Source organism: Camellia sinensis, chromosome 12 (assembly GCF_055761805.1).
Source record: "Camellia sinensis isolate YWXY chromosome 12, ASM5576180v1, whole genome shotgun sequence".
NCBI lineage: Eukaryota > Viridiplantae > Streptophyta > Magnoliopsida > Ericales > Theaceae > Camellia > Camellia sinensis.
This window is the reverse complement of record NC_138972.1, coordinates 76,167,325-76,186,679: the sequence shown is the minus strand read 5'-3', so window position 1 is coordinate 76,186,679 and position 19,355 is coordinate 76,167,325. Positions and strand designations below refer to the sequence as shown.

The following is a 19,355-nucleotide window of genomic DNA, read 5'->3' as shown; positions in this document are numbered from 1 at the left end:
TTATTGAGGAAAAACAAAATTACACATGTTTGAAAGAGAAAAGCTAAAAGTAAAATAACTTGAGATTGGCCGTGTTCCATGGCCTAGGGATTGCTTTGCCATCCTTGTCTTCTCGGTGGTATGCCCCTTTGCTTGCTAATCCAACCACTTTGTAAGGACCTTCCCAGTTTGGCCCTAACTTGCCATCTCCTGGTATCAAGGTGTTTCCCATCACTTTGCGCAGTACCCAATCTCCGATCTTGAATTGTCTTGGATGCACCGTTTTGTTGTATTTTCTGGACAACTCTTGTTGGTATGAGGCAATGTGAACCAGTGCTCTTTCTCTTCTTTCCTCCGCAAGGTCGAGTTCCAATGTTATGGCTTCTCCATTCAAGTCTGGATCAAAATTTTCGCTTCGAATTGTGGGGAGGCCAACTTCCAGTGGGATTACTGCTTCCATTCCGTAGGCTAAGGAGAATAGTGTCTCTCCTGTTGATCGCCGAGGTGTGGTGTGGTAAGCCCATAAAACATGAGAAAGTTCGTCCGCCTACTTGCCTTTTGCCTTCTCCAACCTTTTCTTCAGTCCATCCAAGATGACTTTATTTGATGCTTCTGCTTGGCCATTTGCTTGAGGATATGCCGGTGTAGAATTATAGAACTCTATCTTCTACTCTTCACAAAAGCCTTTGAAGATTCTGCCGTCGAACTGAGTGCCGTTATCTGAGATTAGGGCTTTTGGTATGCCAAAGCGAGTGATGATATTCTGCCAAACGAACTTCCTCACATCTTTTTCTTTGATTGATGCCAATGCTTCTGCTTCCACCCACTTTGTGAAGTAGTCTGTTGCTGCGAGAAAGAACTTCCTGTTACCGGGTGCTGTCGGAAGTGGTCCAACTATGTCTAAGCCCCACATTGCGAAAGGCCATGGGCTAGTTAATGGTAGGAGTTCTCTAGCTGGTTGATGTATTTGATGTGCGAATTTCTGGCATTTTTCGCACTTCTTCACATATTTTTCCGAGTCTGCCTGCATGTATAGCCACCAGTATCCTTGCGAAATGGCCCTATAAGCTAGCGATATTCCTCCTTGATAGCTTCCGCACACCCCTTCGTGTATTTCGAACAAGAATGCTTCCACTTTGCTGGGATGAACACACTTTAGGTAAGGTCCTGAGAACGACTTCTTGTATAATGCCAAGGATAGAGAGAGCCAAAATCGTTGCGATTTCGCTCTTATTCTGTTGGCTTCTTTTTTCTCTTCTGGTAGGATGCCGTCTTTTAAGAACAGGATGATGGGATCCATCCAAGAGGGGCCTAGTTCTACGCAACATACCTCTTCTGCTTCGGGGTCTTCTATGCTTGGTCTAGGTAGGTAGTCGATCAGTAGTGGATGAGGTATAGAGGTATCTACCATTGAGGCGAAGCCTGCTAGTTTGTTTGCTCTGCTGTTTTCCTCCCTGCCGATTTGTTCTATCCTTACTACTTCAAACTTCTTGATCTCTGTTCTGACCAATTCTTGGTACTTGGCCATCATATCATCATTTGCTTCATAGTCACCAGAAATTTGGTTTACCACTAGCTGTGAGTCGCTGTAGACCATTAGTTCGGTGGCCTTCATGTAGTATGCTGATTTGAGTCCTACGAGGAGTGCTTCATACTCCGCTTCGTTGTTTGATGCTGGGAAGCCAAGGTTGATTGCTTGCTCTACAACCAGGCCGTCTGGTGAGATGAGGACTATGCCAAGTCCTGCAACATGCCGGTTGGATGCTCCATCCACAAAGAGCTTCCACATCTCACCAACGAACAACTTCCAGCAAGTGGAGGGGTCAGATGATGTCGTGGGGTCAAGAATGTTGCTGGTGTTTTCTTCAAGGTCCATGCTTGCTGTCTGCCCCTCGCTATCTGATTGTACCAAGTCTTGATTTGTTGGAGAGCCTTGGTTTGGTGTAGCTTCTACCTTGCTGTCTTTAGTCTGGTCTGCCTTGGAGTCTGACTGAGTACCCTCTGTTAAGGGTTGCGCTATTCCGGCGTCAACTTTCATCCCTAATTCGGTGGTGTCAGTTAGGTCGACTGGGCAGATATGATGACTTCTAGGAGTAAATTCTGCGACGAAGTCTGCCAAAGATTAGGCCTTTACTGCGGTTCTAGGTTGGAACTTGATGTCAAATTGTCCCAACTCTACTACCCACTTCAAGATTCGCCCAGAAAAGTTCGCCCTCTCAAACAAAGCTTTTAGTGGAAAAGCTGTGAGGACAACTATGGTGTGGGCGTGAAAGTAGTGTGCCAATTTTCTGGAGGCCATTATTAAGGCTAATGCCAGTTTTTCCAATGGTAAATACCTTGTTTCGACTCCCAGCAATGTCTTGCTGACATAATAGATGGGCAGGTGTTGGATTCCTTCTGCATGAACCAACACTGCGCTAACTGCGTGCTGAGAGATTGCCAGGTACAAGAAGAGTTCTTCACCAGGTACTGGGGTAACAAGCAGTGGTGGGGAAGTCATATATTCCTTCAAGCTTTCCAGAGCTTGGTCGCATTCTTCATCCCACTCAAACTTGGCCTTCAAGGCATGAAAAAATGGTCGTAGTCTATCTGACGACCTGCTTATGAACCAGTTGAGTGCAGCTGCCATGCCGGTGAGATGCTGCACTTCTTTCACAGAGTTTGGTCTCTCCAAATCTTGGATTGCTTTGATCTGGGAGGGGTCTGCTTCTATACCCCGGTTGGTCACTAGGAAGCCCAAGAATTTGCCAGATCCTACTCCGAATGCACACTTGGATGCGTTAAGGCGCAACTTGTGTTTTTTCAAGATTTCAAAACATCTCTCCTAAATCCTTGAGATGGTCATTCTCTTCTTTGCTTTTGACCACCATGTCGTCGATGTAAGCCTCCATTGTTCTGCCTAACAATGGTTCAAACATCTTGGTGACCATCCGTTGGAATGTCGCCCCTGCGTTCTTTAGGCCAAAGGGCATGACCTTGTAACAGTATAGTCCTCTTGGAGTCGTAAAGGACGTGACCTCCTGGTCTGGTTCATGCATGGCGATCTGGTGGTAGCCTCTGTATGCATCCAAAAAGCTAAGTCGGTTGTGCCCCGCCGTTAGGTTTACCAGTTGATCCATCCATGGTAGAGGAAAGCTGTCTTTTGGGCATGCCTTGTTGACTGTTTTGTAGTCGACGCAGACACGCCATTTGCCATTCTCTTTGGCACTACGACCGTGTTGGAGATCCATTTTGGGTAGTGCACCTCTCTAATTGCTTCTGCCTCTAGCAGGTTACCTACTTCTTCTACCACTATTTCGGTATGGTGAAGTGCCGATCTGCGAGTGCGCTGAATGACTGGTCTGGCGGATGGGTTGACATTGAGTTGGTGACAGATGAAGTTTAGATCAATGCCTGGCATGTCGTAAGGTGTCTAGGCGAACACTTCGATGTTAGAGGTTAAGAATTCCAAGACCTCTAATCTCTCAGTGCTGGACAACGACGAACCGAGCAAAAAGAACTTATCCGGGTTCTTTTCATCTATTTTTACCTCTACCAAGTCCTCCACTGCTTTCTGATCCGCCGCTTTGTCGACATCTGCAAATAGCTCATTACTCTCAGGTTCTTCCACCGAATGAACGTATCCTTTAGTAGCGCGGCTGCCATTCACCGTGACGAAGCATTGCTTCGACATGATCTGATCTCCATAGACTTCTTCAATTACTCCGGTGTTGTTGGGAAACCGCATTACTTGGTGGTAGGATGACGCCACCGATCGCATGGCATGCAGCCATGTTCTGCCTAAGATGATGTTATAAGTGGAGGGGACCTTCAATACCCAGAACTCCACTTGTTTCGTCACGCTTCCTGCTCTAACTGGAAGAATTATTTTGCCGACGGGCCATTCTGGCATAGAGTTGAATCCAATTAGGGGTGATACAGCAGGCGCCAAGTCTTTGTCTTGTAGCTTCAGTTGTTTAAATGTTTCGTAGTACATGATTTCACATGAACTACCCTGGTCAATCAGAATCCGCTTGACGTCAAAATCCTTGACTCGGAGAGTGACGACTAGGGCATCATTGTAAGGACAGTAAATTCGATCCAAGTCTTTATCCGAAAAAGACATGACGTTTGTTGCCTCTATTTTCCCCTTCTTGATGGCAGGTTGGGCACTTAGCACCTCTTTAAAGTGCTCAGCCTTTTTTATTGATCCCCTGAGCTCGCATACACGCTCAGGTTCAAAGACTCCATGTATTACATTGATAATGCCTTGAGGTGGGGCGTCGATTGGCATTCCATTGGGTTTATTATGGTCCTGGGGGGCTGGTTGCGTCCCTCCTTCAATGTATTTGTCCAAGTGACCTGCCGCCACCAACTCCTCCAAGTGCTGTCTCAATGGTGTGCAATTCTCAGTTCAGTGCCCCTTTTCTTTGTGGAAGGTGCACCGCGATCTTTCATCATAGTCCTTCTGAGCTTCTCCTAGCTTGGCTGGCCACTTGACGAAAGGCTCATCTCTTATTTCGTTCAGAATCCGATATATCAGTTTCTTGAACACCATGGTTATGGCAGTGTGGATTCTCAACCATCTTTTATCCAGGTCTTCTCCGTTATCTCGTCTGCCACGTCCGTTTTTGTTCTGACGATCTACTGCATTGACCTTTGCTGAGGTTTTCTTTTCTAGTACTGCGATCGTACCAGATTTTGCTTTGGCGCGTGCGCCATCCTCTTCTACCCTGATATGCTGATGCACTTTTTCCATCAGGGCTTCCATGGTGAGGGGTGGCATCATGGTGATCGAGTCCCTTAGTCTGTTTCCGACTGGAAGGCCTCTTTTATATTGTGCAATGGCGAGATTGGTGGGGCAGTCCCCAATCTGATTGAATGTTTCCCAGTAGCGACTATTGTACGATCTGAGGGTCTCTTTATCGCCCATGTCGATGGAGAGTAGTTGGTCGATCTCCACCGGGGTTTTAGTGTTTGTTCGGAACCTTGTTACGAAGGTCTCTGCCAATTGCGCCCAAGAGGCTATGCTGCCCTCAGGAAGTTTCTCGAACCAAGTCAAGCCTAGGTCGCCAAGGCTAGACGGGAAGAGTATGCACATTAAGGCCTCGTTTCGCCTGTATACGGCCATGACTTGGCGAAAGTGGCTCAAGTGTGAGTACGGGTCCGTCTTCCCTTCATATGTAGTGAATTTGGGCTGAAGGAAGCCTGATGGTAGGGGCGCGTTTTCAATTGCCGGAACAAACGATGAAGTCTGCAGCCTTGCCAATGCTTTGTCCGTTGGTTCGTAGGTAGGGCGCGGTATTGGCATTCCAACCTCGACGCTTCCATGCATCCGAGGAGCCAACCGTCGTAAGGCAGAGACTCTGTGTGGATCCCGCGCCCTGGCATCCTCCTTGCATCGTGCTTTTTCTTCGAGCACGGTTCGTAAGTCTGATGACCTGGCAACTTTGTTTGTCTAGATCTGGTTTGGTGTGTATGTGAGGGCCAATATGTGCTTCCTTCAGTGTACGACCTTTCAGATCTCGTCCTCTTAGACCTGGAGTGACGAGTTCTGGAAGACCAGGATTGAGTATCGCCTGTCCTGAGGCTTCTGCTTTCTCCTTGTGAGGGTGTGGTATTTCTACTACGATTTTCTGAGTGGCGAGAGGGCGTCTTGTTTTTGGGCCCCTCTCATGTCGCCACTTCTTTTCTCTTCATCTGGCGTTTCAAGGCCTCCATGTCCGCCGCCATCTTTCTTATTAATTCATCTTGCTCCTTCACGCGGTCCTCCAGAACTTGAGGATCAACCCTCTGCCTTTGCCTGTCAGGACTTTGAGAATGAGATTGACGGGGGCTATGAGTCTATCTTCCCCTAGTATCTCTCCTGGGGTTATGTCTCTGGGACTCCAAGTCCGCCATGGGAAGAACAGAAGGTAATCCTTCACGCCTTACGCCCCCATCTGGAGTTAGCCCGTCGACGGCGGACTGCAGCAATTCTTCAATGTGTGCCATTGTTTGAAGAGAGAAGAAGCTTAATCAAGAGGTTTTGTTCTGTCTGTTTTTCCCACAGACGGCGCCAATTGTACGGGAAAGAAATACACCTTCTCGTATAATCCTGTTGACTAAGTTTGCTCCTCCGTACGACGTCGCTTTATCACCTGAAAACACAAACGTGAGCTAGCCGGCGGGTGTGTGCCGGAAACCTCTCCGATGCCTAAGTCAGTAAGCTTGACAAATACACAAAAGCTCTGTGTATTCAGAAAGCAAAGTTGTGTGTTACCTCCTCCAAGGTGATGTTTGTGAACTTTTATAAGTTTCGTGTGGCACAATCCTAGTAGGACTTCTACTTCTCCATGCAGAGTCCTCCTAGGATTCATACTCCTGAAAGATAATGCTTATCCTTCAACACCCCCCTCACAACTTAAACCAAGTGAGATGGTTTTTACCATGGCCGAACTACCACATGACCGAAATAATACTGGCTATGCTAAGCCACAGAGTAGGCCGAACTATCCTTAGTTCGGTTCTTTCATGTACAAACCATGGTATGTTTAGACCGAGCTACCGAGTAGCAAGGTTTTGACCGTTCTAACCACAATACGTCATGACCGGACTAACTCTGAGACCGGCCTAACTCCGAGTTGCTTCCGGACTGGAGTAACTTTACAATTCTTGGGCCGGAGTAACTTTATCTCTCTTGGGCCGGAGTAACTTTTCGGCTTTTTTACCCAGTCCTTCGTACTTTGGACCATAAAGTCCATCTCATAGCTCGGCCCCATTTTCACCAAAATTACCCTCTCAGGGAGTGAATTGGCTTTTTGACTATTTTAGTCTGAGACTAAAAAGTCTCATTTGGAAAGGACTTTTTGGCTTTTTTGATTTTTTATGAGAGAAAGAATGTAATGATTATAGGTTGGATATGATATTTATATGACTATTTTAGTCCAAACCTTCCTTCCCAAATGGAGGCATTGTACAATTCTAATTAAAATTACTTTTGTGTGTAACTAATATCACAATGAAAATTATTGACTTTAATTTGAGCACGCATGGATAAAAAATATCTGTTCAAGTCATAATTAATATTTGTTGCACAAACAACACTTCAATTTGGTATAACTTTTTTTTTTATATATTTTTTTGGTTCTTTCTTTCTTCAATTTGCAGGATATTTACAAATAGAAGAAAAGAATTATATAGTCCAACAACTACTACAAACAACCAATACTAACAAAAAAGAATTGACCTCTGGCTTCCTAGTTAGGAGTATATAGGAGTGGACAACTAAACTATTCCAGTTAGGGCATGTTTGTTTAGTAGGATTTTAGCATAGGATTGAAATTGTATTGCAAATTTTATGAATCAAATTACATGTACAAAGGACATTCAACCCGACGAAATTGACGAATTTTTAATGTTGAAAAGGGTTGAGGATCATAATTTTAAGTATAAACGGAAAAAAATAAAATGAATACATAATAAATGGTCATCTTATTAATTTAATTAGATAACTAATCCTATACTAATTTATAGGATTATTAATCCTTTCGCCATTAATTTTGTTAACTAAACAAGGCCTTAGTTTAATAGGGTATACATGCATATGGTAGAAATCTTTAACGAGCTAGTCTATTGATTTAAAATACTCACAGTCATTGAATTATATTTTAATATTCTTATTTCTCAAAATTCTAATATAATTCAATAATTATAAGTGTTTTGAGACAACAACAACAACAACAAACAAAAACAAAAACAAAAATTAGGGACAATATATATTACCAGCATGTGATAGGTGTGAACATGAGGGCAGCTTGAATATATTAACAATGGAACTGGTAGGCGGCCTGGGCCTGCTTCCTTATGTTTAGTTGAACTATGGTTTCTTTCATTTGGAAGGATTATTAGTTGGGCAATAAGCTTTAGATACTTTTGCAGATTATATGATATTATTTATATGATATTTTTGGTAAATAAAAAAGCGTATTGTATATTAATTTGGTTAGGCTTCTAATTACTGTGAATTAATATGTTCTATCTGTAATATTTTTAACTACGTGATTAATTTAGAGCATTACATAGATAATATTAAATGTTGCTATGAGAATCTGGAAGGAAAAAAAAAACTTTATATCTCATCAAACTGGTAATAACAATTTTCAACCTTCTATATATTCTGAAAGTTTGTGTGTGCTTAGAAAAGTCTGGGCTTGTAAACTAGGCATCATGTTTTTAACAAATAATTGTCTCACATCACAAGCATTATTTATGATAATTGTATGTGTTAGATAAGAGCATGCTCTCTTTGTCTTAACTAGTCTAAAATCACTAGAAAATACTTTCAATGGGTCTACCATATATATAGTAATAATCTTTCGATGATGACACTAATCATAATCTATATACAACTCTAAGGGTTGGTCGAGTTGTAAAAATTTAAGAATAATTTGCGTCACTTTAAAGGGTCACTGGAGATTTGTCCGGATATTAATTTCAAGAATTCGAAATTAGTTGAAGTGTGTGCAAACTATCCCTAACTACCACTTATTAAAAAAGAAAATCATAATATACATATATGAAGTGTTGCTAAATCGTGGTAGGATTTGTAGCAAATGATCATGGCCCAATCAGCCCAATATATTATATGGGGAGAATTACACTCGTAATCTTTGTGAATTATCTCTTGTATTAATTATATCTTCTATTTGCATTAATTTTGAGTTTGAATTTTTCATCTTATCAATTTAATTTAATTGCTAACACTTTTTTTTTTTTAGATTTTAAACTAATATTAACAAACAAAATAGTTCATTCACTCCTCAAAGTGATTGAGGATGGGAGCTTTTAAATGCTCCTGCATAATTTCTTTTCACACTCGGTGGGTACAAAATACCTGATAAATCAAAGAACTGAAACAATCGGACAGGATTAGGTTTGTTGGTTATTGATTTAGGCTTTACTTAAACCCAAAAGCAAAGTTAGAATTTTATCTTGGAAGGGGCCAAAAACACATCTATAAAAAAATTATAACTAATAATACAAGCTATGTTTAGTATACCAAAATAAAAATTAGCAATAACATTTATAAACTGATTTATGATGATTAAAAAAAAAAACAAAACGAAATAAGGAAATAAGGAAAATAAATAATACAATAACACAAAATTAATACACCTACAACCATTAATACAATAATTTCAGATGAATGCCATTAATAATTGAACATATTAGATATTAAACAAAATGTAAGAAAAATATGATAAAGGTAATATTATTTAAAAAAATAATTCCATTTTCTTAATAGAAAAAAAAAATGCAAAGAGAAAAAAAGAAAGAAAACTAGTGTTCCTTTTGTTTGGGCGGAATATTTTTTTTGAAAAATATTTTTTGTATTTATTGATGTCTGATATTGAAAATTGAAAATCAAGACATTTTTCATAATTAATAAAAAATAAGTCTATTTAAACGAAAAATATTTTCTAGTTTTAAAAGGAAGAAAATATTTTTTACATTGAGGGTGTTTGTTTCAGTTTTTCAGAGCCAACTTATGGTTTTTAGCTTTGAAAAAGTTATTTTAGACTGTTTGGTTAAGCTTATTTCAAACAGCTTCTGATTCTAACAAGTTATTTTAACTAAAAAAAGCTGATTCTGAGAAGCTGCTCACCCCTTACTTCTGATTATCAGCTTCTGCTGTAGACATGTTAATTATGGTTATACTCTTAAATTTTTTTATTTTTTATTTTTTTAAAAATAGAAAAAGACTCAAATGGACTATAGATTATTATTATTATTTTTTTATGATAAATATAGACAAACAAAAAATAAAATTAATTGAAAAAGCTATTTCACAGCTTATTTAACAAACACTACTCAGCAACTTAAATCTATAATCCAACAATTACACTAAACAGATTAACAACTTCTGATTAAAGTCATAATCTATAATCTGTTAAATTATAATCTATAAGCTGTTTTAACAGTTACACCAAACGGGGCCATTAAAATTTTACTAATGTCACCATAGACACCACCACCATCACCGTTACCATCACTACCGTCATCACTCCACCACCATGCCACCACCTCTACCTCCTCCTTTATTTCACTATTACCACCACCAAATATAAAAAAAAAATATATATTTTTTCTCTAAAAATATTTTTTTAAAAAAAATTCCTTGCTCCCCCCCTAAACAAACTTTGTTAACTATCTGCTTCTCTTCTTGGAAAGAGGACCACTCCTCGTGAAACAACTTTGACTCATAAAACAACTCTAGCCTCAATTTGGTTGTGATTTCAAATCATGATTTCACATATTAATTTAAGTATAATGTTTGATTAGAGTTTTTAAATGGTATTTTCAAAATTTTGTGGAAAATATTCTGTCTAAGGCGCGATTTTCTGTTTTGACAGACGCGTTTTTCAATTTTTTTAAAAAAATTTGACCTAACCGATTTTCCGGCCAGTTGACCGGAACAGTAATTTTTTTTTTTTTTTTCAATTGATATGTTAATTTTTATATATTCAAAAAAAATATTTTCTAAATTTTTAAAAAAAATTTATATGCTTTAAAATAATTTTAAGTTGTATGTTTAGTTATAAGTTATAAATTTTTATATCAAATATCAAATGTCACATCAAATATTCCTCACTCCATTCAAAACTCTTTTCAAAACTCTCATCAAATAAATTTTCTACACTCAAATCATAATTTCAAACCTCACAAACTCAAAATACAACTCAACCTCTTAAATCATAATTGCAGAACTCTACAAAATGCAACATTAGTTACTCGAAGATTTGAAGATTTGGAGATTTGAATCTGAGCGATTAAAGTTCTCAGTCTACTCCTCCAAATTTGCGGTTCTCAGACTCCAGATTTGCGGCCTCCAAATTTGTTTTCGGCCTCTACATTTGTGGTTAAAATTCAAACAAACACACTCTCTCACTCGATTTCAAACACACTCTCTCGCTTGATTTCAGATCTGGCGATGATTTGAAGGCCATCACTTGGATTGTAGATTTTGAAGTTTGGTTCTCGATTTTGTGAGTTTCAATTCGTTTAGCTGTTTCTTTTTTTTTTTTTTTTCTTTTTTTGGGTTAAAGAGTGTATACATTCATACTCATATCTTGCGTCTCTATTATGTTTTTATTAGATCTCGCATATCAATTGGTTGCTTCTTTCTATCTTGCTAAACTACTCGAACTTACATCTGTAAGTTTTTATTACATATGCATTTGTTTTGTATGAACTCAGATCTCTGATTTTTCAAATCTATTTGAGATCTATATGCTTTCTCAGATATTGGTGTTCATTGTTTTGGTTTGTCAATTTCTATGCCCTTTCTCTGATATTGATGTTCATTGTGTGTGTTTGTTGCTTACACTGCAAATTCTCTGTCATTGTTCTGATATATATACACGGTAAATTGATGTTTGTTTGGAGAACTTCATTTGTTAATTTCTATGCCATTGATTTTGTTAATTTCTACACTGTAAATTGATTCGTTTGTTGTGCACGATCTGAATTCTTTGGCGTAACCACAAACTTGGCAATAACTCTGCAACTTTAACCCTTCCATGCCAAGCTAACCAGCCAACGTTAACCCGTCTAGATGAAAGACATAATATTCCTTCCGTGGACTGCAGTAGCACCAACCCATTTGTACAGAGACACCACAAAAAGACACTTGATGAATCAGCTTTCCACATCATCTTGTCTTCTCCGTCACCATTCAGCTGACTTAACAGCGCTAATCTATTCTGCAGCAACCCAAAATCCTCATTTTTACTTGATCTAAGACCTCTCCTGAAAATGTCTCCTCCATTAGGTCCTCTCTTCCATTTGTCCATGAAGAAGAATGCAGAAATCATTTTTGGAGATGTCAAGATTAAATAACCTTGGGAACTCCTCTTTAAGGACAATATTACCCAGCCATTTATCATTCCAAAAAGACAATTATGCTGCCATTCCCAATGGAGAATTCAATATTTGAAACAAAGAAGCTATACAAATCTAGGTATCTATTTTTGATAGCCATGATATCTATCCAAACACTAGATGAATTGTGTGGAGAAGTGTCAAAAGGCAGCCAGGAATTACTCTCTGATCTTGACTTACAACTTATAAATCTCCTTTAGAGAGAACTTCTTTCCTTCCCATACCTCCACCACCATTCCATCAAGGCATTCATTCATTCCCTTTATTTTGATAAATAAATTTTGTATTTAGATAAATAAATTCTTTATTTATTTTGATTGGTTAGGGTAGGCAGCAATTACATGAAGAATAAAGCATGTAGAGCTAATTATTGGGTGAAAATTCTTTACATTTGGGATAGTATCTCATTTACGAATATTTAATAGTAATTATGAAATTAAAAACACATAACTCACTCAACAGAGGTTGAAAGCTAGTGTTACAATACCATAACTTGTCTGTTTGTGTAATTGATTTTACCAAACATTGATAGATTAGAAGCTAGTGTCACACCTTGATAATGAATTTATTTGTTAGAACACTTTATTTATGGTTATGATCAGGCGTGTCAATTGATCATCTTTATATTATGGTATAAAATTTTCACTTTAGCATCATGCAATAGTCACCAAGTAAAAAAATATTGTTGTGGGCTTGCTGCTATGCGCCTAGATTGGTATGTTGCTGTGTGTATGCTATTATTGAGTACTTAATAGTTAAAGTTGCCAATTATTGCTGACGAGTCGATGAAGAAATTTATTTTGGCATCTGTTGGAAAAAAAAAATGGAGAGAGTGGAAGGCTAGAATTAAAAAAAATGGGGTATATGCCATTCGACAATGATGTTGATAGGTTAACACATCGACCCGAAAGAGTACATGAGCATCAATGGCGAGCTTGGTCTATTATTGAGCCAAGCTGATGGGTATGTCTTTCCCTTAGTTTCATTGTGATTCGCTTTTATATCAATTTTTTGTTTTTTCATATGGTTGTAAATTCAATTAGTGTAGGAAGCTATTTGTATCAGGGTTGATAGTTGCATTGTATAGTAGTTAAATTGAATTCATCCGAATCCTAAACTTGAATTCTGGTTTCTGATTGTAAAACTGATTCAGCTATTGATTTTCTTAGATTAGACCAGAATGTCAACTGTATTTTTCAATTTCCATGTATTAGAACCTCTATAATGCTAATTATATATTTTGAAACAATCAGAATCACTTCAATTGAACCATACATACCACACTAGAAAAATGTTGTTTTGGATTATGTTTTGTTACATGTATTGATTTTCTAATTTTGTAGCCCTTAGAATACAATGGCTCAATTAAGTTGTTGAGCATCGCCCTATTTGTTTTCACTTGTAAAACAAGTTAATTTTAGCTTTAAAACAAATTGTTTATCAAGATGCTGATGAAATTTTGCAATGATGATGCTGTTACAGTTTGAATTTGCAATTGTAGTACTAACTACTAGCAGTTCATTGTTTCTCTTTGATTTCATTAGCCCTAACAGTGTCTTTGGATATATTCCATGTCTAATTTAGTCAATCATGGTTGATTGTTTCAAGCATCTGAGCTCCGCGAGAAGTTTGACACCAATAAGCACATGGATTGAAGAGTACATATATTTTGTGTAGTAAAAATCTCATGAAATGTGTAATTAATTTGGTTCATAGACAAGTTGAGTACTTTCATGTACTTTTCCCCAACTCTGTATAATGTTTTATGATGTGTTGATTACAATATATTAGATGTATAAAAATTCTAATTAGCTTGATGCATGGTTGGCACATGGATATGTGAATTTGAGCCATTTGTGTTCGTAGTTAAATTTTCATGCTGCCTTCTTTAGTTAAATTCTTTGGTTTGTGCTATATTTCAGAATCAGGAGAGGAGGAAAAAAAAAAAGGTGGCGTTTTTTAGTTTGTGACGGAAATTGAAGCGGATGTCAAAGATTTAGCGGCGTTTTCAAAAGCGTCGTCTAATATATTTAGCGATGTTCTTCAAATGTTATAAAGTTGTTGCGGCTACCGTATCAGCGACGAAAATATTAAACATAGCTTTAACTTTAAAACTCAAATTTCTTATAGTATTAACACCAGGACTCAATATATATTTTTGAGAATTTATATTAACTTAAAAACTTAAGCATATAAGTGAAGAGTTCGTGTAATATTTATTAAAACTCATCAATTTGACTCTTTATTTGATTCTACTTTCACACATGCGTCATGTTCTAGTACTAGTTTCACCAAAGGGTTGTAGCACTGTGAATTTGCAATTGTCCATCTCATAATAGTTGATTTTATTTTATTGGTTGTGTTACTTGATTTAATTTGTGTTGATTGTTTTTAAGTTTGAGTTAGACTTCACTATACTACTCACAGTTGTTGGCTTTTATTAAATAATATTTTATTCTTTAACTGTGTTATGTTTAAATGTTAAAGACTTATTTATTTTAATTAATTGATTCACTTATTTTTAGTATAATTCAACTATGGTTCCAACTCGAGCTATATTAGGTTGGGTTGGGTTTTTTTTCGTTCTAGTGTATGATTGTTTTGGAACCGATCATAATTGAATTCGTTTTAAATTTCGTATCAACTAGAACCAAACTTACCATTAAGACCACTACAAAAAAATACACTTTTGGCGACTAATGTTTTAGTCGCCAAAAGCCCAGATTTTAGTCGCTGAAAATATTTGCCGACCAAAAACTTTGGTCGTTGGATTTGTCGCAGATGCATTGTCGGCGAACGTATTGGCGACTAAAACAAATTTAAGTCGCTAAAAATCCACCAGAATTGGTGACTAATCTGTTAGTAGCCAAAACGGGCAGTAATTAGCGACAAACAAGGATTTAGTTGCTAAAAATCCAACATAATGCCGACTAATTTTTAGTAGGCAAAAGAAGAAGCTATTACCGACTAACGCTGCTTTAGTCGCTGATGAGTCCTATTAGCGACTAAGATGTTAGTCACCGAAAGGGTCATTTTTAGCTACTAAAGATTTTGTCGGGGAAAGCTTCTTCTAGTTTAGCTACTACAGGCTTTAGTAGCCAAAACTGTTTTCAGTTTTTAGCTACAAAACAATTAGTCACCAAAACTATTTTCTATTCATTTTAGCTACTAAATATTTAGTCGGCAAAAGATATATTTATTTTTTTGGGCTACCAATTTTTTTGTCACCAAAAATGTCATTTTTTATTTTTTTTCATTTTAATAATTTTTTTTCAAAACCTGTATATATCCACCACAACCTATAATACAAACAAATCAATATATATATTATCACCTATTCCGTAATGCATGTTTCACTTACAACCATCAAACCAAAAATAATACCTTACAATGTTAACTTATATATACAAACCAACTAACATATTCCAATTACAAATAATAACGTCATACATTCCAACTGTGTTACCAAAACAATGTCCTCTATACACAAAACATTGTTACTATGCTATGCATTGTAATGACCATTTGACATGGTACAAATTACTATGGTAATATGTACCACGACAAAAGGTAATCTATACATACCACCAGAGCAATTAACACAAGTTCCAAAAATACTATGTACCCCGCCAAAAAATATATGTATGATTCATCTAATTTCCACACAAAAAGCCAGGGACGACAAAAAACTTTCCAACTTTGCAAAAATGTGAATTATCTTCCGGACAAAAAAAATAGAAGATCCACATGTCAATGCCAAAAGCCATCTACACAACAAAAATGTCACCCATTAGTTCCATTGTAAACAAAAATTTTCAACAAAAAGTATACTTAAGTAAATGTTCTAACAAAATTCCATAAGCAAACATATATGCACAAAATTTAAACACATAATTAGGCAAATTCTCTGAATAAATTAATATACATGTGAGGATCGTCACACGGTTGTTATCAATTAGACTAAACTAACACAAAAGCATAAATTCATGATCAAAATCGAGTACATTAAAATTATAAGGATCAAAATAATATAAGGGCCAAAACATATAGACCATCAATGTAATTTATCACTGTAAATATTAACCATGTGTTGCATATACCAGCTGAGAAGGCTGCAAACTGATGATATTCCCCAGAATTCGAAATTTTGGAGAAGTTTCACATCCATATGGTTCATTTGGATACTATTTGACGATTTTTGCAGGTAATATATAGTTGTATCAGATACTCATAACTCTGCCCGTAGAACAGGCTATCTTGACATGACAAATGTTAACTTCTAGCGAACAATACGAAGAATTTTGTTATTCAGACTATAGCCAACTATTTCCCAGCATGGACTTGGACGGAGTCAGTTCACATAAAAAACAAAAGTGAATTCCACATTTAGAAAAAAAGGTCATCATTTTTGTTTATATATATATTTTTTTTAATTTTGTTGGAATTCCATGTTGTCTTATGGAAATCAGATTATGCCATCAAGTGGTTACCTTATGAAATCAGATTATGCCATCAAGTGATTACAACCCGATGGAAATCAAATTATGCCAAAGGGAACTAACTTCATATTTCATTGAAATCAAGTGGTTACCTTATGAACTTCAGATTACCGTCCATCTGCTGCAAAGTCTACTCACATTATGCCTTATAACCTATTCGAAGCACATAACAACAAAAATTTGCATAGCAACTTTAGAAACCAATTCTATGCCAATATGATCCATATTTTTCTACAACTTGCATTAGCTTATCAATAAAATTATGTTTACCGAATTGTAGGATGACCATCTGAACCCTGCAAGAGGGTTGTGAGTCGTGACACCACGTCGTTCAAATGATTGAGTTGTACTTGTTGTGCCTCCCGTGCTTTTTTTTCCTCTTCAATTTGTTTCGTCAGCTCCTCTCTTTCCCTCATAATTTCCTCCCTATCTCTTTGCCGCTCCTCTTTCTCCTTTAGCAACTCCTCGTGATCTCTTTGCCGCTCCTCTTTCTCCTTCAGCAACTCCTCGTGATCTCTTTCACGCTCCTCACGAAGAGCCTCCAATTCCGTTCTCATTGACTCCATATGTTTGTCACGTGCTCGTCCCACATTGGAAGTTGTTGAAGAGGGTTGTGGGCCTATCCCACATCCACGCAAGTAATTTTTTTTTGCCCCGAGCACTTGCCTTGATAGTTCTTCGTGGGTCAATAGCAACCCCGCATCGGTGGCTACGACTTGTAGATTGACCATATCATCCTATCATGGCAAAAAAATAAGAAAGTCAAGATAGTTGAAGGAATTGAAAACAACTTTAGTAATTGATACACAACAAAATTGGCTTCAACATTCAATACTCACATGTAGCTCACCACATTTGGGGTCAATCCAGTCTCCCGTCTTCTTGGACTTGTGTGATTTCTTATAAAATTTAGGGAAATCTATTTCTCCATCCTCATTTGCCTATTATGTTTCAAAAATTTCCATTGATGAAGTACTACATAGTAATATTCAAAATGAAGAAGAATCAATCATCCATTATATTACTAAACAAATAACTACTTCTCACCATAAGCGACATTGCTATAGGAAATGATCGCGATCCACTTGTATGATTGTACGGGAGCATAGCCCTATTTGCTTTACCAGCTTTAGAGCGTTTCTAACAAGAAAAAAAAAATTACAAACATAAACCAATTTTGTTAGAATTTTTATTCATATTCACATCAATGAATTTCAAGAATGGGGTTTCTAATTAATTTGTTACCAAGTGAGATTCGTCTTTCCAAGCAACATCAATAAGATATCTCCAGTCATCCAAGCTCACTCCACTAGGCGGATGACTATACGGGTCATCAACACCCTTTTCCTCAAGTTCGAGGAACTCTTGCTTTAGATTGTACCTCCAATCCTTGTATAGCAAATATGCCTTTCTATCAAGAATTTGTTGAGCTTGTTCATCATTATCAAAATCATCCCCGATAACAAAATTGTCCTACAAACATAATAAGACAATTAGTACATCAATTAATTTAAGCAATTACAAATAACTTAATAACGACATTATGGGAAGATAAATCTCGTACTAGCACCGCTTGGATGACCGCATCTTTGGTACTTTCATTGATTTTCGTCCATGACTTCACGCTCTGAAGAGGGCACAACCGTCTAATTTGCAATCCCAACTCATTCGTCGCTGGGGTTGCATTCCCTTCTGTGATTGCGTTCAACACCCGATTGACATACACATGTAATTTCTCTCCTTTTTTCCTGGCTATTCTTTTTTGCACTCCTTTGCCCAATGTACGTCCTCGTACACGAGTTGATCTTTTTCGACCTGCTACAAAAGGGGAAGCACGCCACAAATTACAAATAGATTTAAGGAAAGATGTTCGAGTATTGCTTGTTGCTTCAATTTAAAAAAAAAAATACATAAACACATATAAGCATCTTAATTACAGCGAAGACAATAACTGACTATGAAACTAATATCGTTAATTACAAGTGTACAACCCTTGGTTTCTTTTAAGTTTAGAACTCAACTAAATCAATGAACTTTATGTTTAAAAACATATGTTTAAACAGTGTGCCTTACTACTGTTCGCGTTATTTTTGTATTTTTCTCATCAGCTGAGTCAACAAGAATAGGTTTCTCTAAAGCAAGGGCTGTGTACTTCTCTGACAGCTTCTTCAGTAGTTGTTCCAAACACTCGGTACTACTGCCAGCAGAAACCACGTCCTCTGTAACAGAATCCTTGAGCAAATCATGCACCAAATCCTCCAATCTTCTTATCTCACCTTCAATATGCTCCTGATTTCTGACTTTCTCAACCAATTTCTCTTGCAAAGCAGATACCTCCTCCTGCAGTTTATCATTCTCAAGTTCAAATTGGACTACCTTCTCTGAGACCTTATCAAAATCACGAGTTAGAATCTCCAAACTATCAGAGGGATGCTCTTTTTCAACCAATTTCTCTTGCAAAGCAGATACCTCCTTCTGCAACTTATCATTCTGAAGTTCAAATTGGACTGCCTTCTCCGACACCTCATCATAATCACGAGTTAGAATCTCCAAACTATCAGAGAGAAAAGATATAAGACGCTGCAAGCGTGATTCAAGCTTATCTGAGTCAATGCCAGTTCCATTCAGCTTAACGGCACCTTCAACATCTTCAACCAGCTTTAGAATGGTATCTGAATCAAGGCCTGTTTTCTTCAGTTTCTCCATTTCTTTTGCCATATCAATCAACTCCAAGTTCAGTTTATCGTTCATAGATTTGAATTGCAGCCTCTCACCCAGAAGCACTGCCAGTTGCTCCATGAGGGTATCATAGTTATCAAGATGTAGAGGATCTATAAGGTTCTCATTTTGGTTAATGATCTGGCTTTGTTCTACATGCTCACATGAATCATTTACAAGCCTCTCAAGGTTACCATGGACCCCATGTAATACACCAATAGCCAATTCATTCTTTCTATGCAAATCATTGAACTTTTC

At 37.4% G+C, this 19,355-nt stretch overlaps 2 long non-coding RNA genes across 2 annotated transcripts; one reads left to right on the top strand and one right to left on the bottom strand.

The window, feature by feature from the left end:
• The first annotated feature begins 10,733 nt into the window (after positions 1-10,733).
• On the top strand, positions 10,734-12,843 carry LOC114284141 (uncharacterized). The gene is made up of 3 exons (XR_014346582.1): positions 10,734-10,985; positions 11,096-11,154; positions 12,672-12,843. It is a non-coding gene; the product is annotated as an uncharacterized LOC114284141 (long non-coding RNA).
• Positions 12,844-15,188: 2,345 nt separating this feature from the next.
• LOC145804579 (uncharacterized) lies at positions 15,189-17,116 on the bottom strand. Its single transcript, XR_014346584.1, has 3 exons — positions 16,650-17,116; positions 16,472-16,532; positions 15,189-15,647 (listed from the first exon to the last, which is right to left on the bottom strand). It is a non-coding gene; the product is annotated as an uncharacterized LOC145804579 (long non-coding RNA).
• Between the last annotated feature and the right edge of the window lie 2,239 nt (positions 17,117-19,355).